Source organism: Saimiri boliviensis, chromosome 2, assembly GCF_048565385.1.
Source record: "Saimiri boliviensis isolate mSaiBol1 chromosome 2, mSaiBol1.pri, whole genome shotgun sequence".
NCBI lineage: Eukaryota > Metazoa > Chordata > Mammalia > Primates > Cebidae > Saimiri > Saimiri boliviensis.
Genome location: NC_133450.1, coordinates 64,028,384 through 64,047,757, shown reverse-complemented (window position 1 = coordinate 64,047,757; position 19,374 = coordinate 64,028,384). Strand labels below are relative to the sequence as shown.

Below are 19,374 nucleotides of genomic sequence, written 5' to 3'. Positions count from 1 at the left end.
TAAAAAGCTATGACAACTTAATAAAAGAAAAGTAATCCAATTTTAAAAATTGGCAAAAGATTTGAACAGACACTTTACACACACACACAAAAAAAACTACAAGTACCCAAAAAGCACATGAAAAGTGGGCAGTAGGGAGTGGGGAGATAAAGGGCAGAGAGGGACAGGAAGGACGGACTTGGAGTGTCCGGACAGGAGGAAGCCTTGGGGAGAGATATACTCATTATCATGATTGTGGTGATGGTTTCATAGGTACATACATATATGAAAACATCAAATTGTAGACTTCAAGTATATGTAACTTACTGCATATCAGTTATACCTCAATAAACCTGAAACAAAATAATATAGAAATAGAATTATGGAACATTAACAGAAAAAGAGGCCTCAGAAACATTAACAGAACAGAAGGCCTAAGAAATCATTTTATAAAAGTCCTTCTAATTTTACCCATAGAAAATAATGAGTCCAGCAACTAGATAATGTTAGGTTCAGAACCAAACCTAAGTTTCACAACTTTTTCTAACATACCACGTTGCTTTAGATAGGGTATGGGCAGAAGGGCAGGACCAGTCAGATTAACAGACTATGTGCTGGCTATCTATATAGCTACATGTTTGCTTTTTTAGCAACAAGGAGAAGCAAATATAAATGTTTAAAAGTATACTGCTTAGGTTCCAATCCTGTAACTTTCACTTATTAGCTATTTGACCTTAAATCTGTTACTTAACCTCTCTAACCTTCAACTTCTTCATCAATTTAAACAAACAAACAAACAAACCAAAGACCAAAACACTTTCTTAGAGTTATGATGATGATCAACCAAAGTAATGCACATAAGGTACAAAACTAGCAGCTGGGCTGTTTTAAGAATAAATGTTTATGCCATCAACATCATCAATAATTATATTTATTATCATTGGATCCTACTTACAACCTAACTGATTCATGCTTGGCACTTTATCCAATGCCAGGAATGATATGAGGACATTAACTGGAACATTCTAGTATGAGGACAGACTGTGAAAAGTCTTAAATACTTCCATATCAATGGATAAAAGCTATGAGCACCTAGTCACTTTAACTCCCTCCTAGGTACTCCCGAGGTAAATGTCTGAGAAAGCAAAGGCCTCTATGACTTTGCTCTAATACTGTGGTCAGTGCTCATGCTGGCTAAGTTGTTAAAATATTTTTAATATCACTCCCTGTTTGAGGTTTCCAAAGGGCTTATATGCCTCTGCTGGCCTGACATAGTCTAGGTAAAGAGCCTTACCTGTGGTATTCTCACAAATGAAGGACAGTACATCGACTTTCCCCTGAAAACCTGCTTTTCCTCTGGTATTTCCTACTATAGTGCCACTATCCAGTTAGTAACTAAGCCAGAAACATGAGTGCCATCCTTGAGTCCTTCAGCTCCCATAACCCACACATCCAGTTCATCCATTCACTTACTTACAAGCATTTATTGAGCATCTACTATGTACTAGGCAATTTGTTAGGCACTAAGGACAAAACAGCCAACAAGACAGACAAGCTTTCGGAGAACTTACAATGAAGAGGGAGATAAACAGAAAAATAAACACATGATACATTTGATCCAATTAGGAAAATTAACCAGGATTCAAGAACTAATGTTAACATTGTATAATCAGAAAAGACTTCTCTGAGGAGGTAACAATACGGCTGGAACCTAAACACAAGAAAAGATCAGCTAGCAAAGTTCTTGAGGGAGGAGCATTCCAGAAAGTGCAAAGACCTTGAGTTGTACACACTTGGCATTATTTTGCAAGGAACTGGGCAACAGAAAGAGCGGTTAGCAGGTGAACTGTGAAATAGGCAAGGGCTAAAATTCTGTTGAGTACAGCCCCTTAATCCTTGTAATTTCCAAACCTTCCTTTCTGTCCTCAATTTGACTATCATGATTCAGATATTATAATATGCCCAAATTACAGAAGGCAAGCTAACATGTTTGCCTTTCAAATCTTTTTTATCTCCCCACTGTGCTGCTAAGGTCCTTCATCTGCTTTAAGTAATGCCATGGCTCTCTATCACTTTCAGGATAAAATTTATTCTCCTAAATAAAATATGTGATCCTTCTCTTGCTCATCTTCTACTACATCCTTCTGCAAATATTAAGCTTCAAAATATGACTACCTGATGTGCCAGAAACACACCATTTCTCTTTTTTACTTCTCCATCTTTGAACTATGTTAGGGTAGGAATGTTTCTTCCTGTTGCCTCTAGTTTCTTTGAGAAAGACTTGTTTGTATCAGAAAACCTACTTGCCTGCAGATACATGCCATATTCTTCTATATTAGCTTTATTAATAACAAAGCCATATTTCAGTTTTCTTTTATTTAGATTATCTGGCTCTCTTACTCATACTGATTTGCAGCTGAATTCCACTGTGATCAGAGAAATTGCTTTGTGGCATAGTATATGATCAATTTTAATAAATGTTCCATGTACATTTGCAACTTTGAGGTGCAATGTGCCATGTTCATCACAAAATCAAATTTGTTAGTCACGTTAAAATCTTCTGTATCTTGGCAGGGTATCGTGCCTCATGCTTGTAATCCCAGTACTTTGTGGGGACTGAGGCAGGAGGATCATTTGAGTCCAAAAGTTCAAGACCAGCCAGGGCAATATGGGGAGACCCCAATCTCTATAAAAAGTTAAAAAAATTAGCTAGGCATGTTAGTGCATACCTGTAGTCCCAGTTACACAGGAGGCTGAGGACTCTGTGAGGCCCTGTCTGAAAAATAAAAAATGCAGTACAGAAATCTGTATCTCTATTGATATTTTTTTCTGCTTATTTTATATGGTACTAAAAGAGATGCATCTAAAAAGAAAACTCCAAGGGCCGGGCACGGTGGTTTACGACTGTAATCCCAGCACTTTGGCAGGCTGAGGCAGGAGGATTATGAGGTCAAGGGATAGAGGCCATTCTGGCCAACATGGTCAAACCCCATCTCTACTAAAATACAAAAATTAGCTGGGCGTGGTGGCACACGCCTGTAGTCCCAGCTACTCGGGAGGCTGAGGCAGGAAAATTGTTTGAACCCGGGAGGCAGAGGTTGCAGTGAGCCGAAATTGCACCACTGCACTCCAGCCTGATGCCTGGTGACAGAACGAGACTCTGTCTCAAAAAAAAAAAAAAAAAAGAAAAGAAAAAAGAAAAAAGAAAACTCCAACTATGACTGTGGCTATATCTATTTCTCCTTTTAGTTCTATCAGATTTGTTTCACATATTTTTATCCTAATTTATGAGGTGCAAACAAATTTGTTTATTAAATAATCTCCCTTTTGATCTCCAATAATACTTCCAGAAGCCTTAATGTTGACTTTGTCTGATATAACTAGAATTTCTTTCAGTTAATATTTGCATGTTATATCTTCTCTCCATGATTTTCTTCTCAACCTTTCTATGTTAGGTCTAAGGTGTCTTTTAGAAGTAGCATGTAGTTACATACTACATACTACAATAGAATTGTGTTCTATTATCCACTCTGACAATCTTTGTATTTATTTGTATTTTAACTGTATTTAGTCTACTCACAGATTTAAAACTGTTTTAACATAGTGATGATTTAAATCTCTTATCATTATGGTAACTTTTTAATTTCTAGAAATGATTTTACCCTAAAAACAATTTTGTCTGATAGTAAGAGAGCTATGCAGCTTTCTTTGGGATAGCATTTGTTTGGAATATCTTTTTCCATTCAATGTTTCCATTTGTTTACCAATCTGTCTCCTCATATTTTAGAGATGTCTCTTATAAATAGCATTTAGTTGAAGTATTTTAGTCCAAATAAACAATCTTTCTCTTTTGATTGTAATATTTATTCCATTTACATTTAAGGTAACTGGCTGAAATATATTTGAATTTAAACCTACCATTTTATCCTGGGCTTTCTATTTGTCCTGCTTATTCTCTGTTTTTCTTTCTTTTCATCCTTTCTTGGATTGAGTGAGTGTTTATGATCTTCATTTTTCCCTCCAATAGATTGGATATTATATTAGTTTCCAATTGCTGTTATAACAAATTACCACAAATTTAATGGCTTTAAATAAACTTACTATCTTACAGTTCTGGAAGTTTTAAGTCTAAAATGGGTTTCATGGAGCTAAAATCAAGGTGTTGGCAGGGCTCCTACTTGTGGAGGCTCTATGCTACCACTGTCGCATCTTCTCTGAGTCTCCTAAAATCTCTCTCCCATTTATAATGGCTCTTGTAATTACATTAGACCTACCTGGATACTCCATAATCCAAGATCATCTCCCCATCTCAAAATCTAAATCACATCTGCAAAGTCACTTTTTCCATGTTAGGTAACATTCACAGGTCTGGGAATTAGGACATGGTCATCCTTGGAAGGCCATCATAAATTTTATACACTCAATTGTCTTTTCTTTAAATAGTTACTCTGGTTGTTTTCATATGCACATTTAACATGTCAAAGTCTAAAGTTAGTCCTTTTATATTTTTCTGTTGCACAGTAAAAGGACTACTAAAGACTTTTAGCTCCTTTATATGCCACCCCATGTGTGACTTAGGCATGATATCAATGCACATATTTTGATTCTATCTTGTTAAAACCCCACAAAACATTATTATTCTTTTGTAAAGTTAGTGCTCATTTGTATTTACAAACATATTTCACTTCATTCCTTCTTACATTCCTTCCATTTCATTCTTTCTGCATCGCCAACTATTCATGTACAATCACTTACTTTTTCCGAATAACCTTTATGATTTTGTTTAGTGAAGGTATGTTGGTAAGAAACCCTCTCAGTTGTCACTGATCTGAAAATGTCCCTGATGTTTATAGCATAGAGAATATAAAATAAATACACATAGACACATCACCTAGCTTTAATTATTATTGAGTCATAGTCAAACTTTTTTCCACAATCTCCTCCCACTTTCAGAAATTTTGAAAAAAAAAATCAAGATATCATTTTATCTGTAAATATTTCAGTATATATCTATAAAAGACAAGGTATCTCTTCTTAAATACAACTACAGTACCATAACACTTTCAGAAAATCTATAATTTCTTCATTTTATTAGTATTCACATTTCCCCAATTTTCCTATAATTTTTAATAGCATATTTGTTTTGGGTGAAATAGGTTTAAATATTTCTTAAATCTCCTTTAATCTACAAGTTTTCCTGTGAATATTTTGATGCTGAAACCAAGTCTCTTGTCCAGTAGAGTTTCTCATAACAGGATTTTGCTGATTGCATTCCCATGATGTTATTCAGCAAATCTCTACCTGCTATTTTTCTGTAAAATGATAGCTGAATCTATAACTTAATGTAATACAGATTTTTAAGTTTGACTTTAGCAAGACTAAAGTCAAACTTAAAAATCGGTTGTAGATGCATAATGTTCAGCTTTTATTTTTTAACGATGTTAGCAACCATTGATCAACACCGTATTACTCTCATTCTTAAAGATATTTCCTCCGGGTACAGAATTCTAAATTATAAGCTATTTTCTTCAGGACAAAAAATATCTTATTCCATTGTATTCTGTCCCATAAAGAAGTCAGTTGCCAGCATAACAACTTGAGTAATTTAAGATTTTTTTCTCTTTGTCTTTGGTTTTCTTTATTTCACTGTGATATTTCAAAGTGTGTACTTTTTTCTTGCTTGAAATTCATTGAGATTCTTGAATATATGGATTGATGTCTTTCCTCAGTACTGAAAAACTGTCATTCATTCACTCTTTAAATATTGTTTTTGCCCTTTTCTTTTCTCTTTTCTTATAGAAATTCTAATTTATTGGACTTTTTCACGATAACTCCTCACTCTGATCACCCTAATTTCATGTCTCTTCATTTCCATTTTCCATTTCTGTCCTTTGAGCTATATTCTGAATTATTTATTCCAATTTACCTTCCAGTTCATTCAGTCTCTTTGTGGAGTACATTTAATTTCCTTATTTGTGGTTAAAATGAAAAGATGAGTTTTGAGTTTTTACTACTGTATTTTTCATTAGTAGAAATTCATTTAGATCTTTTTTCAACCTGCTCTGTAGCTCTGTCACTTTTTAGACTCCTGATCTCTGCACATATCTTTAAATTTGTCTTTTATTTACTTAAACTCAACCCAGTATCATTATCTTAATAATCTATGACTGGTTTTTCAAGCTTTTGTAGATTTATTTCTAGTTTCTATAATTCTACCAATTCTTGCTCAGGATGTCTTACTTCCTTGTACAGTTGCTTATCTTTGACAATGAATTATTCATTGACCATGAAGCTTTACTGGTAGAACTTTTTAAGCTAAAAATGAAAGTATACTCCAGAGAATATCTGCATTTGTTTACTGGATCATTTTCAATTCATGCATTGACAAATAACCCAAGTTTTAAATGGACAAAGGATTTAAGTAGACATTCCTGCAAAGACAGACAAATGGCCAATAAACACATAAGAGGTGTTCAATGCCACTGATCAGTAGGAAAACAGAAATCATAACCATAATGAGTTACCACTTCACACACACTAATCAAAAAGACAGACAAAAAATAAGTGTTGGTATGGTTGTGGAGAAACTGGAACCCTCATAAATTGCTTGTAAGAATGTAAAATGGTACAGCTGTTTTGGAAAACACTTTGGCAATTCCTTAAACGCTTTATGCAGAGTTACCATATGACCCAGGAATTCTACTGCTAGGTAAATCTACCTATAAGAATAGAAAACATATTTCCATATAAAAATTTTTTAAAAAATTTTTTTTATTGTACTTTAGGTTCTGGGGTACATATGCACATCATGCAGGATTGTTGCATAACTACATACATGACAATGTGGTTTGCTGCTCCATCCCCCATCACCTATATCTGGCATTTCTCCCTATGTTATCCCTCCCTAACCTCCCTACCCCCCCTTGTCCCTCCCCTAGTCACCCCCAACAGACCCCAGTGTGTGATGCTCACCTCCCTGTGTTCATGTGTTCTCACTGTTCAACACCCTCCTATGAGTGAGAACATGCAGTGTTTGATTTTCTGTTCAGTTTGCTGAGAATGATGGTTTCCAGATTCATCCATGTCCCTACAAAGGACATGAACTCATCATTTTTTATGCCTGCATAGTATTCCATGGTGTATATGTGCCACATTTTCCTGTCCAGTCTATCATCAATGGGCATTTGGGTGGGTTCCAGGTCTTGGCTATTATAAACAGTGCCGCAATGAACATATATCCACACGAAAACTTTTTACACAGATGTTCATAGCAGCATTATTCATAATAGCAAAAAAATAAAAACAGTCCAAATGTCCATCAACTGATGAATGAGAAAATGTGGTATACAGCCATACGATGGAATGCTATTCATCTATAAAAACAAATGAAGTACTGATTCATGCTACAACATAGATAAATCTTGAAAACATTATGCTAAGAAAGAAGTGAGACACAAAAGCCCTCACACTGTGTGATTCCATTCATATGAAATGTCCAGAATAGGTAAATCCATAGAAATGGAAATTAGTGGTTGCTAGGAACCGAAAAGGAAGAGGCAAATGGGGAGTGGCTGCTAATGGGTACAAGGTTTTTTGGGGAGGGTGACAAGAATGTTCTGGAATTATATAGCGATGATAGTTGCACAGCTTCATGAATATACAAAACAAACAAACAAACAAAAAACCTCACTGAATTGTACATTTTAAAGGAGGGTGACAAGAATGTTCTGGAATTATATAGCGATGATAGTTGCACAGCTTCATGAATATACAAAACAAACAAACAAACAAAAAACCTCACTGAATTGTACATTTTAAAGGGGTGAATTTTATGGTACGTAAATATCTCAAAAAAGACATGATTTTTTTAAAATTTACATCTTGAAATATTTTTAGACCACCAAAGTAATATAAAACTTCTCCCCATGGTCTGTTTAGTGGTCACAACTTCCCAAGGACAGGCTTTTTTTTTCTTTCTTCTGTTTTACCTGGCATCAAGACAACTTTCCTTGTACCCCCTTGAAGGATGCAGAGTAAGTTTTTCACCCTTTTCATGACATCACAACCCTTTGTGGTCCCAGAATTAGTCTCTTAGCCTACATTGAATGAGCCCTGGGCTGACTTCCAACTATCCTTGGTGACCTGCAAAAGTACCAAGTTCCTATTCAAATCCATCAAGCTTCCCCAGTTTAACAAATGCCCTCAGAGCAAATAAGACTTAAAGTCTCCTTTAGTTGCTCATATGTTCACCTTTCTCTTAGATTTTGGCATGTTAATGCCTATCTTATGAATTGTTTTTTAAAATACAGCATTGTTAGTGGTTTTCAGCTAACGTCTAATACCTCAATTTACACCGTTCCTAAAATGCAAATCCTATATTTACTTTCCAAGTTAAAATTAACTCTAGTGGGTTAGGAAAGGATTTGCAGCCCGGATAGTCTATATTAGAATAGTTTCAGTATTATTTATTACTTCAGTGATTACAGTAGATATTTAATAATTAAATAACACATTTTACTCCAATAAAGAAGTTTACTTTTTTTAAAAAGGAAAAGAAGTATGCTTCTTTTGAAAAGAAGCATGGGTGGATGATGACTTGTTCTCTCAGGTATCAAGGTTCTTCAAACAGCTAAAGTAAATAAGACTGTGGTAAGGATACACAAACAGATCTGTTTTAGAAAGAGTAGCCTGGAAACAACCACACATATATGGAAACTTCATCTGTGATACTTGTAGATCACTGGAATGAAAAACAGAATATTCAATTCTACAATGCTGGGAAAAACTGATTAGCCATATGGAAAAAAAAAAGAAACTGGACTCTGATTTTGCACCACACAAAAATCAGTTCAACATGGATTAAGGACACAAATATGAAAGGCAACTTTTTAAATAAACTTTCTATTTTAGAGTAGTTTTAGAATCACAGTAAAATTGAGAAGGTACAGAGATTTCCCATATACCCCCTGCTTTTAGCAGAAAATATCAGAGTCTCTCTCTCTCTCTCTCTCCATATATACACACACACACACACACACACACTCACACACACACACATATATATATATTTAGATGGAGTCTCGCTCTGTTGCCCAGGCTGGAGTGCAATGGCACAATCTTGGCTCACTGCAACCTCTGCCTCCTGGGTTCAAGTAATTCTCTGTCTCAGCTTCCCGAGTGCTGGGATTACAGGCACCCGCCAGAGTTCCTGGCTAATTTTTGTATTTTTAGTAGAGACAGGGTTTCACCAATTTGGCCAGGCTGGTCTTGAGCTCCTTACTTCGTGATCCACCCACCTTGGCCTTCCAAAGTGCTGAAAAAGTTGACATAGTCAACTATATTCAACTGTAAAATGTGATCATCAAAAGACACTATAAAGAAAGTAAAAGACAGTCTGCTCACCTAGAGAAAAAAAATATATACCACATGCATAAATGACAAGAGATTCACACCCAAAATATATAAAGAACTTCTATTACAGAAATCCATTTTTTAGGCTGGGTGCGGTGGCTCACGTCTGTAATCCCAGCACTTTGGGAGGCTGAGGCAGGTGGATCATCTGAGGTCAGGAGTTTGAGACAAGCCTGGCCAACATGTGAAAATCTGTTTCTATGAAAAATACAAAAAATTAGCCAGGCATAGTGGTGCGCACCTGTAATCCCAGCTACTCAGGAGGCTAAGACAGGAGAATCGCTTGAACCTGGGAAGTGGAGGTTGCAGGAGGTGGAGGTTGCAGTGAGCTGAGATTGAGCCACTGCACTCCAGCCTGGGCAACAAGAGTGAAACTCCGTCTCAAAAAATAAAAAGAAATCTATTTTTTAAAGTTTAAAAAAAAATACATGGCAAAAGACATAAAGAGACAACCACAGAAGACAAACTAAGAAAGGTTCAACATCATCAGTAATTAAGGAAATTTACATTAAACCCCCAATGGGATACCATCTCTCACTCACCAGATTGTCAAAGAAAAAAAATCAGGTAATTACGAATGTAGAAATGTCTTAAATATTGAAAAAGAGAACAAAGTGAATACTTAAACATCCTGCTTGTGAGGGTATAAACTGGTACAGCCACTTTATAAAACAATTCAATATTTTCCAGCAAAACTGAGGGTGTTTAAAATCATGAACACAAAGAGACATACATTAGAAAGGGCATTTAAAAATAGATTTTAATGGAAAAAAGTAAAAATTAAATTTAAAAGAACAAAAAGAAGACTGAAAACATCTTAAATATCCATCCACAGGATAATGGATAAACAGTGGTAAAGTCACACAATGAAATGATATACAGTAATAAAAAGTGAATAAACTATAATACACATCAGCATGAAGGAATCTCAGAAATAGAATGTGCAAATGCAAAGCCACAGGAAACACATAGTAGAATATCATTTATACAGCATTCTAAAGTGGACTAAACAACATAGTGTTTGCAATGCATAGATACGTGGTAAAACCATATAGAAAATCAAGGAGTGTGGAAAGAGAAAGATATAATCACAGAGAACACACAAGCTGGCTTCAAAAATGTTGATTATGTATTATTTCTTAAGCAATATATAGGAACAGGGGTATTTATTTGTATTCTCTGAATCTGTAGATGTGTCAAAAGTACTGTTTTGCACATATGAAATAATTTATCATTTAAGAAGTAAATAAATACATGGTTGTGGTACAAAATATTAAAAATTCAGAAAACTATATGAGTAAAATAAAACTTATCCAGAATTATATTACCCTGAGATAACTATAGTATTTGAATGAGGTAAATATACTTAAATGATGTGTCTTTCTTCTATTTTTTTATTTAATCTGTTTCAAAGCTTTATTGAAGGATAATTTACCTACAATAAATTTCAAATATTTAAATTATAATTAAATGAGTCAGACAGACAGACACACACACACACACATTAGTGGATACATCATTCCATCAAGAAAATGAATATATCCATCATCCCCCCCAAAGTTTCTTTATACCCCTTTTTAATCCATCCCTCCTTTCTCTTTCCCCTACTCCCAAGTAACCACTGATGTGTTTTCCATCATATTAGTGTGTATTTTCTAGAATTTTGTTGGCTGTATGTCTGGGCATAGCTTATGTGTATGTCTTTAGTAGACAATGCCAAAAAGTTTTCCAAAATGATTACACCAATTTACAGTTCCACTAGCAGATTATGAGACTTCCAGTTACTCCACATCCTAATCGACATGGTTGTCAGCTTTTTCCATTTTAACCATCCTTTTCGTATTCCTAAGGAAAATACTCATAAAAACAATTTGAACTCTTGAGCAACAAAAAAATCAAACTTTCGATGAAGACTGAAGTGAAACTCATTATACAGAAATTTTAATAAGAGCATTTTCCCTTGAATGCATAATAATAATTGAAGCAAAGGCCCTAAATGATGTATGCCTCACAAATTCTGATTTAGTCCAAACACCTGATTTCTACATAAGATTTTTAGAAGAATCATTGGGACATACATAAAAGGACCACATAACTTAAAAGCAAGTTGGGAGTATCAACGTACTGGAACTCATGTGAAATAGAGTCCAACACAGTTTATATGTGTGACTTAAACACCAATAACACCTGAACCCAATACACCAAAACACTAAAGTACTGTTCATAATTTGGATGGGACGGGGCATAACTACTTTATCACGAATAGTTACTTTCAATATGCTCAGCTTCTTGCTCTCAGCTTCTGCTACTTAACCATGAAAGAGGAACAATGTTACGAAATGATGCACTTCATTTTTAAAATTTGTAATTATTATGGCTAGTCTATCATCCTTTTGTCTCTCCTATTTTTTTAATCGTCTCCTCACAAATTCTGATTTAGTCCAAATCACTCTCCTTCTAACCTGTTTCTCAAAACAGTTTCGAAACTCACTACATTTACTTGTGAGAGTAGAATCACTATTCACTCCTCAGATTCATTCAAATTTGGCTTCTACCCTTATAGTGTACTTAAATTATATCTGCTGAGGTTACAGCCCCCTCTAACTTCCAAAGCCAATAGGTACTTAATCAGTTCTCAACTCCCAGATAGACTTCTCTCCTAGTTAAAATTCTCCTCTCCCGGCTTTTCGGACAGCACTGCCTCCTAGATTTCCTCCTTTGCTGATGCTCCTCCTCAGACTCCTTGGCTGTCTCTACCCATCGCTCCATGCTGGTGTTCCCCATCCTTGATCTTGCCCTCCTGTTAAACTAAACTTGCTTAAATGATTTCTTACGCCCTTAGAGGATTAACTATCACAAATCCACTTCTGCTGCCAATATGTGTAAGTCTGATCTTGACTTCAGAAAACCTGATACCAATATATCTATTAGTATATCTCAACTACACAGCTCTGCCAGATGTCGGGCCAGATTCTCAAACTCATTTTCTCTCAACCGGAATTAATCTCTCAATATTAGTTTTAATCGTAAATGCACAATTATAATTCAAATGAAGTCAATAAAATACAAGACATACTTAGATTTTTCATGAAGAGTTAAAAAAGAATAAATTTGTATTATGGCCTCTTCCTCAGTTATGAAGGTAACTCATATTCATTAGCAAAAACTACAATATACAAAAAAAGATGATAAAAAGCAAATATCCTCCATCTCAGCTCTCAAAGGCAAGCAACAATATTATCCCCTCCTTCCAGAAAAAACAATTTTCAACCATGCTGAAGTTACACATCAAAATATGAAACTGGTCATTAGGATTTTGTTGTTATTGCTGATTCTCAATATTTTCCAGGCTATGTTTTACAGTATTAATCAGGGAAAAGAAATTTCTATTGACTGTCTACCTACAGGGAGAACCAGAATAACATTTTAATTACAAAGGTAATCCTTTTATTTGCTTTATTTTAAATATGCTAAAGGAATCAGTGCTTTTGGCTTGGCATCTATCTTGTCTACACCCAGACGTCTATCGGTGTGTAACAGAGCCCACAGTTCACCCACTTATCTTCCTGCAAAGAAAACCACAGTGAAGGAAAGCCTGGAAGAAGCAGAAGTCAAAAATAAAACCCAGCTGGATAGACTGTGGTTTGCAACCACCACATACATGAAAGTGCCACTTCTCACATCCTTTCGCCGCTTCACAAAGTTTCAGAAACATCACAGCTAAAAACCTCCTGCAAAGCTGTCCTCATCAGACCCCGCCAGGGAAAGGAAATTCGCTTCTCTTTCCGCAGAGCTCAGAGCCCACCTGGACGCGCCGTCGGAAGCACGAGACGGAGCGGCGAGCGGGGCGAGCTCAGGTGCGCGGCGCACGTGCGCTCTCGACCGTCCGGGGTCACGGGTCCCGCTGGGCAGAGCCCCCTACCCGGGCGGGGGGCTCCACGTCGCCCACGCCGGTGCCCTGCGGACTACCGCGCTCGCAGCTGTGGCGGGGCCTAAAGCTCCCTCAGGCCCCCGCGAGGCAGGCGTCGCTGAGGAGACGCGGGAACAGCCCACGGGCCCCAAACCCGCCCCATTTTAGAGAAAGTTAAAGACAAAGAGACCAACAGACGGGCGCCCACCGCCAGCCGGCGACGCAGGGCGGCCCTCACAGGCGCCCCCGACAGCCTGAGCGCGCCGCCGGCCGGGAGAAGCGCACCTGAGCCGCCCCGCGCCTTTCCCCGCCCGGGTCCCGCCGCCCTCCGAGGGTTCTCCACGTCCCACCCCCGCGCTGAGGCGGCGCCGCGTGACCGCTGCCGTTACCTGCTGGAGGCAGTGGGCGCTCTGCTGTCGCCGCCCGCGGGAACTGCGACTCGAGCCACCTCGCGCTGCCGCGCCTCGAGGCCCCGCCCTCCGCGGGCCTCCCCTACCCTGACATTTACCCCGTCTCCTCCACTGCCCTCCCGGTCCCCACTCCCACGCCGCCCACCAGGGCAGCCCCGCCCCTCGGGACGGGCGCAAGGGGGCGGGGCCAGGCGGGGCGGGGCCTCCCGCGCACCTGAGCCGCACTGCGCCTGCGTCCTCTCGCTCCTGGCAGCCACTGCCTGGGAAGGTATAAAAGGCAGCCAGGCACCTTGTGTGTCTTGGGAGCAGAAGGGAGACCAGCCGTAGGAGGGGGATAGAAGGGAAGCTATTGGCCTATGAAACTTATCTGACTTGCGGGAGGCAGAAGCAGTCTTTCTAGCAGATGTTTCTGCACACTTTTCTTAGAAGCGGAGTAGTAGTGTTGTTACCTGACTTTTAGAATTTTTATAAAAATCTAACTTATAAAGTCTTTGAGAATCAGCCCTGCTCTCTTTTTTGTCGCTTCCTATCTGCTACTGCCTTGTCATCAATGGGTGTATTGGAAGAAATGTTAAATGTATCCACCACAGCACCTCGCACCCCCGATTCTATGAGGAAATCCTCACTCTAACCCTGGAAAAGTGGGGGCCTGGCCCTTTTCTTTTGCCTTCGTCGGTGAACAACTCAACGCTGCTTGGAAAGTTGTTGAATGACTTTCCTAGATTGTCTGATGATGAATGGCTCAGCACTTTTTGTTTTGTTTTGAAACAGGGTCGCCCAGGGTGGAATGCAGTGGCGGGTTCATGGCTCAGTGCAGCCTCGACCTTCTGGGCTCAAGTGATCCTCCCATCTCAGCACCCCCACCCTCCCCCCACCGCCTGCAAGCAGCTGGGAATACAGGCGCGAGCCAGCATGCCAGGCTAATTTTTTAAATATTTTGTAAAGACGAGGTGTCATTATGTGGCCCAGGCTAGTCTTGAACTCCTGGACTCACGTGATCCTCCCACCTCTGCCTCCCAAAGTGCTCTGCCTCCCACAGGGCTGGGATTACAGGTGTGGAACCGGCCTGGGTGGTGGGATTGTAAAATTGAAGTGAAGGTTAATACTTTCCTTCCTGGAGAGCAGTCTTTCCCAAAGTGAGTTCTATCCATCTCAAGGTCCTAGAGATGATGGAGTGAGAGTGGGGGTAGATCCCAAGATAACATCAATTTGGGGAAAAGCGACACAAAATACTTGTTTTCCTTGAGATTCACAATGCACACTAGCATTTTACAGATTTTACTTTCTTTGATCCTGCATCTCCCAAATGTGTTTGACCATAGAACTCTTTTCTTGAGAAATGCCTATTTCCAATCTTGGGCATTAGTGTTTCAACAAACACTTTGAAAAACACTGCTTTCAAGTCCTAGTACATTCACCTTTAATCGTAGTACCAATGTTTGCAAAGTTCTGCACTGTTTACACAAAGCTTTCATGAGTCATCTCATTGAATCCTGGCAATTGTGATATAACTGTTATTATCTCGTTTTGCAGTTGGAAATATTTAAAGGTCAGACAACCAGTTAGTGGTTGCCCAAACACAGAGACACAGAATCAAAATCTGAATCTGAACTTTGAACTCCAAGGGGTTTTAGACTAATATTCTTTATTCTTTCTCTCTCTCTCTCTCTCTCTCTCATTTGTTCCTTTTTTTTTTTTTTTTTCCCAGGTTCTCAATGGTTGCCCAGGCTGGATTTCAGTGGCACAATCATAGCTCACTGCTGTCTCCAGCCATCGTCCAGCCTCAACCTCCCAAGTGTTTTGGGATTACCGGGGCCACCATGCCCGGCTAATTTTTTTTTTTTTTTTTTTTTTTTTTTTTTTGAGTCGGAGTTTTGCTCTTGTTACCCAGGCTGGAGTGCAATGGCACAATCTCTGCTCACCGCAACTTCCGGCTCCCAGGTTCAAGCAATTCTCCTGCCTCAGCCTCCTGAGTAGCTGGGACCACAGGCGTGCGCCACCATGCCCTGCTAATTTTTGTATTTTAGTAGAGATGGGGTTTCACCATGTTGACCAGGATGGTCTCGATCTCTTGACCTCATGATCCACCCGCCTCAACCTCCCAAAGTGCTGGGATTACAGTCTTGAGCCACTGTGCCCGGCCAATTTTTTAAGTTCTTTATAGAGACATGGTCATGCTTTGCTGCCCAGGCTGGTCTAAAACTCCCGGCTTCAATAATGCTTGCACCTCAACCTCCCTAAGTGCTGGAATTACAGGCATGAGCCACAGTGCCCAGCCTCCCTTGATGCCTAAGGAGAGCACATCCTTGGTTAGAAATCACTAGAATCATGTGTTAGTTGAATCTTCTCAAAGGCAAGACCATTACTTTCCCAATATTTTACTTCCTGGCAGCACCTAACTTAGAGCAGGGCACAAAAGTGTCATTGAAATGTGCTGAATGAATGAAGGGGGAATGAATGCTCACAAACTACTGATTGAACTGAACTGATACTTAGTTCCTTAAATGAACGACTTTGACAACCACTTAGCTGATGCAGAAATACCAAGAACAGGAGCTCCCCGAATTGTTCCTAGTTTTCTTCCCTAGTCCACCTTAAAACACTTTCCTAGAAGAATCCGCTCTATTGACAGATTCGGTTCTTATAAAATCAGGGATCCAATTCCTTTGTTTTCCTTGAAATAGGCCTCCTTCCTGTTCTGTCTCAGAGGCCAGGCTACATGAATGGAGGATACTGCACACCTTTCTTTGTGCTCTTATTTCTAACCTCTTCCCACAAAACGGTTGTCCTCAAAATAATATGAATGGGCTTTGTTTGTTTTTTAATGTAGTAATTTTATATTATTTGAGGATGATCAAAGGAGAAAAATAGACTGGTTGATACAGATAACATGGTTGCTTAGATATTACTGTGTGTATTGATTCTTTCATTTGATGAAGACAAATCATGTAATTCCTAATCTTAACCCCTATTCATTGTTTATTTAATGCAGTTTAGATGTGCTTCGTGATTCAGCCCAGACCTACCTTTCTGGCCTTAGCTCCCAGTATTTCCATCACCCCTTTTCTTTTTCTTTGAGACGAAGTCTTGTATTGTCCCCTAGGCTGGTGTACAATGGTGTGATCTTCACTCGCTGTAACCTCCACCTCCTGGGTTCATGCAATTCTCCTGCCCCAGCCACCCAAGTAGCTGGGATTACAGGCACACACAACCACACCTGGCTAATTTTTTGTATTTTCAGTTGGTAGGGGGTTTGATTGTGTTGGCCAGACTTGTCTTGAACTCCTGACCTTGTGATCCACCCGCCTCGGCCTCCCAAAGTGCTGGGATTAAAGGTGTGAGCCACTGCACGTGGCTTCTATCACCCCATTTTGACCTACTGAAGGAACTGCATTTCCCTAAACTGTTGAATACCATTCGCTCTGCCGTTCTTTTATGGGTATCAACTAGCAAACTCACGTTCATCCAACCAAAATACCACCTCTTCTAGACAATGAAACCCCACAACACCCATTCCTGACTCAATCAGGTGCCATTTCTCAGCATAACCACCACAGTCCATCTGTATTTCTATCATGGCGCCTACATAATGGCTGTAATTACTGGCTTCTTTTCCCACTTTCCTCTAGATGCATTCCAGGTGAGTTACCAATGGGGAGGAATGATGACTTCCACCTCTATTTCCTGAGCACACAGCATAGCACTTGACATAGAAGGCACTCAATGGTTTGTTGAATAAATGAAAACGTACCTTCAAAAGAATATGAATTCCTAGAGTGCTTGTGAAATAATTTTACAAATAAATGGTCATGAATACATCGGGGATAGCAGACAGATTTTTCTTCTCTCAAAATTATTTCCTTCCAATTTTCTGCCTTAGCAGAACAGAACAGCAGAAGCCTACACCTATTCATTCATTTCATGTATTTGCTCAAGAAACATTTCTGAGTGCCTACCATATAACAGGTGCAGTCCTAGGCACTTGCTTCAGAGAGAAAGTGACATTTCAAAAGCATCATGGATACTAATGAAACCTCAATTCCTCTCCATGGGCACAAGGCTAAGCTGCTTTGCCCATTCACTCTCCTTGCATCTAGGTAAGGTCATATGGCCAGTTCTGACCAATGGAATTTGAGTAGAAGTAGAGTTTCACTTCTGCATCTAGGCAACCAACAGCAGGTGAGCCCTCACCCCACTCTCTCCCTCTTTCCATTCCTTGACAACCTCAGACTAAACCATGCTAACCACTGCTACATCTCACAATATGGCAAGATGGGAGAAATGTCTATGTCCTTGATTGACTTTACGGAATGAAGTTCTCCCCACTGCCCACTAACTTTGATTAGATGGTGATGTGAGGGAAAATATACTTTATTGTGTTAAACCACTAATATTTGGGTTTTTTTTCCCAACACCTAGCTTTACTTACTCTGATAGGCACTGTCATGAATGAATCATAATATAGATTACATTAAGCATACCAAAAAAAGGTATCTCCTGCTGTAGGCATTCTATGGAAGACATAGAACATGAAAATGTATCAAAGAGGATATTATAATCATAGAAAATTTAAGTTTGTCCCAAGTAGATAAAGAAAAATCTTATGGATATACAGCTCTCTCTCTCTCAGACAGCCACCTGATCAGAATGCTGACATTGTGACCTGAAAACAAGCACAGAGTTGCCATCGTGCCTTCTTCATCATCTTTATCCACACTTCTTTGTCTCTTTCATGCACTTTGAAGGGTTTCCCTGAGTGGGCTTCAGGAGATCCAGTGTTACTCAAAGTCTAGTATATATTTGGGAGGAGAGGGAAGTAAAAAGGCTAGGTTCCAAAGCGTCTTGAATATCTTACTAAGGACTTTGCCCATTAATCCACAGGATACAGTTGAATAAGCTAAGAACTATTTGTAGTGAGATGAGTTTCTTTTTTCTTTTTTCTTTCCCTCCCTCATCATCTTCTTACCTGGATAGCTGTTACCCACTAAACTAAGGTAACAGTGGGATAATGACTGGTCGCAGATGCTCCACCAAGAGACCTAATCATGAGAGTCTCATTTCTCGCTAGCCCTTCCTCAGAACACCCGTCTGCCTTCTTCAAACCCCACTAATCAATGAAACTTCATAGCACTAAAAGACTGATTGTTTTACTAGAGGCCTAAACGAAAAATATTCAGCACGTAGGGCAGGAGGCAATAGCACCAGTGGGGTCAAAGGAAGGCTATGAAGGAGGAAACAAAGAAACAGAGAATCCAGAAAAAAAAGAAGGTTTTCCACCAACCACATGATCCACTCACCCAGGCTGAGCAGCTGGTCCAAAGAGGATGAGAGCACATGAAACTGCTCAAGATTCAAGAACAAAGGCTCCCAGTCTCACCGAGAGGAGCAGAGAAACATCTAAACCTCTACTTCTGTGACCTCTGTATGGACTGAAAGAAATGACTCGAACCTGAAGCAAATGACCCTGCATTCTTCTGGTCTCACGTCAACTTGCTTAAATTGGAACTAGATTTCCCCAAATTTCTTTCCCTATATGGTTCCAAGTTAGATTGGTCAAAAAGAAGAATTGAAGCAAGATTTGGAAGGTGAAAGTGGAGCCGAGCCACTTCCTCTGAAGATCATCGTGACTATACATGGTGGCAGAGACACGCAGAGATTCTGGCA

General features: G+C 39.2%; 1 protein-coding gene across 4 annotated transcripts in view; it reads right to left on the bottom strand.

Moving 5' to 3' along the window:
- The window catches only part of TC2N (tandem C2 domains, nuclear), a 58,595-nt gene extending 44,747 nt beyond the window's left edge, over nt 1–13,848 (bottom strand). The window contains exons 1-2 of one of the 4 annotated variants that reach the window (XM_074393467.1): nt 13,690–13,847; nt 6,952–7,066 (exon numbers count right to left, since the gene is read on the bottom strand). The gene's annotated coding sequence lies outside the window, so the exon portion shown is untranslated. Of the gene's footprint in view, nt 1–6,951; nt 13,277–13,689 lie in introns of those variants that run through there. The other 3 variants (XR_012516236.1, XM_010350562.3, XM_074393466.1) reach the window with 3 other exon arrangements.
- Nucleotides 13,849–19,374: the final 5,526 nt, after the last annotated feature.